The sequence below is a fragment of the Pelophylax lessonae genome (assembly GCF_965119305.1).
Source record: "Pelophylax lessonae genome assembly, chromosome: 10".
NCBI lineage: Eukaryota > Metazoa > Chordata > Amphibia > Anura > Ranidae > Pelophylax > Pelophylax lessonae.
Genome location: NC_138777.1, coordinates 239,899,656 through 239,905,742, shown reverse-complemented (window position 1 = coordinate 239,905,742; position 6,087 = coordinate 239,899,656).

Below are 6,087 nucleotides of genomic sequence, written 5' to 3'. Positions count from 1 at the left end.
ATTTTCAAGTCTTGTCACAGATTCTCAATGTGATTTAGGTCTGGACTGTGACTGGGCCATTCTAACACATGAAACCATTCCATTGTAGCTCTGGCTGGATGTTTCGGGTCGTTGTCCTGCTGGAAGGTGAACCTCCACCCCAGTCTCAAGTCTTTTCTTCTAAGATTGTCCTGTATTTGGCTCCATCCATCTTCCCATCAACTCTGACCAGCTTCCCTGTCCCTGCTGAAGAAAACCATCCCCACACCATGAAGCTGCCACCACCATGTTTCACAGTGGGGATGGTGTGTTCAGGGGGATGTGCAGTGTTAGTTTTCCCCCACACACATAGTTTTGCTTTTAGTCAAAAAGTTGAATTTTGGTCTCCTCTGAGCAGAGCTCCTCCCCCACATGTTTGCTCCTCCCCCACATGGCTTCTCCCAAACTGCAAACAGGACTTCTTATGTCTTTCTTCCACCAATGGCTTTCTTCTTCTCACTCTTCCATAAAGGGCAGATTTGTGGAGCGCACGACTAATAGTTGTCCTGTGGACAGATTCTCCCACCTGAGCTGTGGATCTCTGCAGCTCCTCCAGAGTTCCCATGGGCCTCTTGGCTGCTTCCAGGGCCGGCCTTTGGGGTGTGCAAGCTGTGCGGCCGCACGGGGCGCCATGGGCAACAGGGGCGCCGTGCGGCCATCACAGCTCGCAGACTGTGAGTTGCAGACAGCTTACTCACATGATCAGTGGAGTGGAGTCCGAACTAGTAGTAGCAGCAGGCACTGCCAGGTCCCCCTGCCCTGGGACTGGGTGAAGAGCTAAGAGCATCGGATCGGGATCGGCACCTGAAAAAAAAAAATGGCTGCTGCCAGCTCCCGAAAGGCACACTGCACAGGCGCCGCTGCTCGGGTCCCCGAACACGCTCGGAACACGCTCGGGTATTCTCGGGCAGACGGCGCAGGCGCATGCGCAGTGGCGTCTAAGCGCCGGGACTCGGGAGGCGCCATTTTTAAATGCAAAGCCAGTAGCCACCGTCCACAGAACAGGTAAGTCACAGTGTCACTGCTGCTGCCTGCCTGTGTCGTGTTATATCTATTTTTTCAGACAAATTAGGCTAAATACCTTCTATTTTATTGAAGGGGAGGATATAAGGGACTGTCACCTGGCTGTCTTAACAAAAGGAAAAAAAAAAAAAGAATTAAAATACAAGAAAATAATACAATACTTAAAAATAATATTTTTACTACATAATTGCATCGGTAATGGTACAGTTACATACATGTATGTAATGCATGTATGTAATGTAATGTATGTATGTAATAAATGTTATGTAATGTATGCATGTAATGTATGTATGTAATAAATGTTATGTAATGTATGCATGTAATGTATGTAATGTATGCATGTAATGTATGTATGTAATGTATGTATGTATGTAATTATTTGTTACAAATATTTTTTTCCTCTTTGTGAATGTTTAGGTGACCAGGGGGGCGAGGGGTGAAGATGGGCGGGGGGGGGGGGGGCGCCACAGGATTAGCTCGCACAGGGCGCCTGAACACCTAAGGCCGGCCCTGGCTGCTTCTCTGATGATTGCTCTCCTTGGTCAGTTTAGGTGGACGGCCATGTCTTGGTAGGGGCCCGGCTGGTCAGTTTAGGTGGACGGCCATGTCTTGGTAGGGGCCCTGCCGGTCAGTTTATATGGACGGCCATGTCTTGGTAGGGGCCCGGCCGGTCAGTTTAGGTATACAGCCATGTCTATGTAGGGGCCCGGCCGGTCAGTTTAGGTGGACGGCCATGTCTTGGTAGGGGCCCAGCTGGTCAGTTTAGGTGGACGGCCATGTCTTGGTAGGGGCCCTGCCGGTCAGTTTATATGGACGGCCATGTCTTGGTAGGGGCCCGGCCGGTCAGTTTAGGTATACAGCCATGTCTATGTAGGGGCCCGGCCGGTCAGTTTAGGTGGACGGCCATGTCTTGGTAGGGGCCCTGCCGGTCAGTTTAGGTGGACGGCCATGTCTTGGTAGGGGCCCCGCCGGTCAGTTTAGGTGGACGTCCATGTCTTGGTAGGGGCTCGGCCGGTCAGTTTAGGTGGATGGCCATGTCTTGGTAGGGCCCAGCCGGTCAGTTTAGGTGGACGGCCATGTCTTGGTAGGGGCCCTGCCGGTCAGTTTATATGGACGGCCATGTCTTGGTAGGGTTGCAGTTGGGCCATACTCTTTCCATTTTCCCATGATGGATATTGATCAGCGCTCTGTGAGATGGTCAAAGCTTGGGAGATTTTTTATAACCTAACCCTGCTTTACACTTCTCCACAACTTTATCCCTGACCTGTCTGGGGGGTTCCTTGGCCTTCATGATGCTGTTTGTTCACTGAGATTCTCTAACAAACCTCTGAGGGCTTCACAGAACAGCTGTCTTTATACTGAGATTACATTACACACAGGGGGACTCTATTTACTAATTTGGTGACTTCTGAAGGCAATTGGTTCCACTAGATTTTAGTTAGGGGTATCAGAGTAAAGGGGGGTGAATACAAATGCAGCCACACTTTTCACAGATTTATTTGTATCATTTATCATTTTCCTTCCACTTCACAATTATGGTCACTTTGTGTCGTCTATCACAGAAAATCCCAATAAAATACATTTCTGGGTGTAACATGAGAGAATGTGGGAGATTACCTTTATGTCATATTGAGGAAGTGGTTGTAGCGGATGATATGCAGATAGAGGCGTCACCCCCGGTACCGTTTTTCAGAGCGGACGGTCGGCTTGCATGTGATCACAACCAACGCAGCTAAGCAGCCGCTTGGCCGTTATCTCAAGCAGGGGGAGGTCCAACCTTCCGCCACTCCTTCTGGATCTCCTGTCCCATGGGGAGACCTGAGCGACCAGCCAGCACGTCCGCCAGCTGGCCGGAGACCCAAACAAAGCTGGAATTGCCTGCGAGACCATCTGATGTACCCGGGAGTGACGTCACAAAAATTCCAAAGTATTCAAAAACACAGATTTTGGGATTTTGAATACTTTTAAGTGCAGTGGAGGGGTTTGGTGTCTTTTAGACCCCCGATCCCTCCATAAAGAGTACCTGTCACTCCTATTACTGTCACATTCCCCCCGATCCCTCCATAAAGAGTACCTGTCACTCCTATTACTGTCACATTCCCCCCCCCCCGATCCCTCCATAAAGAGTACCTGTCACTCCTATTACTGTCACATTCCCCCCGATCCCTCCATAAAGAGTACCTGTCACTCCTATTACTGTCACATTCCTCCCGATCCCTCCATAAAGAGTACCTGTCACTGCCTATTACTGTCACATTCCCCCCGATCCCTCCATAAAGAGTACCTGTCACTCCTATTACTGTCACATTCCTCCCGATCCCTCCATAAAGAGTACCTGTCACTCCTATTACTGTCACATTCCCCCCGATCCCTCCATAAAGAGTACCTGTCACTGCCTATTACTGTCACATTCCCCCCGATCCCTCCATAAAGAGTACCTGTCACTGCTATTACTGTCACATTCCCCCCCCCCCCCCCGATCCCTCCATAAAGAGTACCTGTCACTCCTATTACTGTCACATTCCCCCCGATCCCTCCATAAAGAGTACCTGTCACTGCCTATTACTGTCACATTCCCCCGATCCCTCCATAAAGAGTACCTGTCACTGCCTATTACTGTCACATTCCTCCCGATCCCTCCATAAAGAGTACCTGTCACTCCTATTACTGTCACATTCCCCCCGATCCCTCCATAAAGAGTACCTGTCACTGCTATTACTGTCACATTCCCCCCCCCCCCCGATCCCTCCATAAAGAGTACCTGTCACTGCCTATTACTGTCACATTCCCCCGATCCCTCCATAAAGAGTACCTGTCACTGCCTATTACTGTCACATTCCTCCCGATCCCTCCATAAAGAGTACCTGTCACTCCTATTACTGTCACATTCCCCCCGATCCCTCCATAAAGAGTACCTGTCACTGCTATTACTGTCACATTCCCCCCGATCCCTCCATAAAGAGTACCTGTCACTCCTATTACTGTCACATTCCCCCCGATCCCTCCATAAAGAGTACCTGTCACTGCCTATTACTGTCACATTCCCCCCGATCCCTCCATAAAGAGTACCTGTCACTCCTATTACTGTCACATTCCCCCCGATCCCTCCATAAAGAGTACCTGTCACTCCTATTACTGTCACATTCCCCCCGATCCCTCCATAAAGAGTACCTGTCACTGCTATTACTGTCACATTCCCCCCGATCCCTCCATAAAGAGTACCTGTCACTCCTATTACTGTCACATTCCCCCCGATCCCTCCATAAAGAGTACCTGTCACTGCCTATTACTGTCACATTCCTCCCGATCCCTCCATAAAGAGTACCTGTCACTCCTATTACTGTCACATTCCCCCCGATCCCTCCATAAAGAGTACCTGTCACTGCTATTACTGTCACATTCCCCCCGATCCCTCCATAAAGAGTACCTGTCACTCCTATTACTGTCACATTCCCCCCGATCCCTCCATAAAGAGTACCTGTCACTGCCTATTACTGTCACATTCCCCCCGATCCCTCCATAAAGAGTACCTGTCACTCCTATTACTGTCACATTCCCCCCGATCCCTCCATAAAGAGTACCTGTCACTGCTATTACTGTCACATTCCCCCCGATCCCTCCATAAAGAGTACCTGTCACTCCTATTACTGTCACATTCCCCCGATCCCTCCATAAAGAGTACCTGTCACTGCTATTACTGTCACATTCCTCCCCGATCCCTCCATAAAGAGTACCTGTCACTGCCTATTACTGTCACATTCCCTCCGATCTCTCCATAAAGAGTACCTGTCACTGCTATTACTGTCACATTCCCCCCCCCCCCCCCGATCCCTCCATAAAGAGTACCTGTCACTGCTATTACTGTCACATTCCCCCCGATCCCTCCATAAAGAGTACCTGTCACTGCTATTACTGTCACATTCCCCCCCCCCCCCGATCCCTCCATAAAGAGTACCTGTCACTGCTATTACTGTCACATTCCCCCGATCCCTCCATAAAGAGTACCTGTCACTGCTATTACTGTCACATTCCCCCCCCCCCCCGATCCCTCCATAAAGAGTACCTGTCACTGCTATTACTGTCACATTCCCCCCGATCCCTCCATAAAGAGTACCTGTCACTGCTATTACTGTCACATTCCCCCGATCCCTCCATAAAGAGTACCTGTCACTGCTATTACTGTCACATCCCCCCATCCCTCCATAAAGAGTACCTGTCACCCTATTACTGTCACATTCCCCCGATTCCCTCCATAAAGAGTACCTGTTCACTGGATAATATTTAGGTACCGAATTCAGGTCACATTCCCCCCGATCCCTCCATAAAGAGTACATGTCACTGGAGAGATGGAGATTTTTTAGGTACCCGAAGTTGTCGCCAACTCCTATTACTGTCACATTCCCCCCGATCCCTCCATAAAGAGTACCTGTCACTGGAGAGATGGAGATTTTTAGGTACCGAAGTTTGTCGCCATTCCACGACTGTGCACAATTTTAAAGTGTGACATGTTAGGTATCTATTTACTCTGCATAACATTATCTTTTACATTATATAAAAAATATTTAGCTAACTTTACTGTTTAGTTTTTTTAAATTCATTGAAGTGTATTTTTTCACAAAAATTGCATTTGAAAGACCGCTGCCTCCCCTCCTCTCCTCCCTTCCTTCCCCCTCCTCCCCCTCCCCCTCTCCTCCCTTCTCCTCTTCTCTCCTCCCCTCCCCTCCTCCCTCTCCTCCCTTCTCCCCTTCTCTCCTCCCCTCCTCTCCTCCCCTCTCCAACCTTCCTCTCCTCCCTCGCCCCCCTCTCCTCCCTTCCCTTCTCCTCTTCTCTCCTCCCCTCTCCTCCTCTCCCCTCCTCTCCTCCCCTCCTCTACTCCCTTCTCCTCCCCTCCTCTCCTCCCCTCTCCTCCTCTCCTCCCCTCTCCTCCCCTCCTCTCCTCCCCTCTCCTCTCCTCCCCCCTCCTCCCTTCTCCTCTTCTCTCCTCCCCTCTCCTCTTCTGTCCTCCCCTCTCCTCCCTTCCTCCCTCGCCCCCCTCTCCTCCCTTCC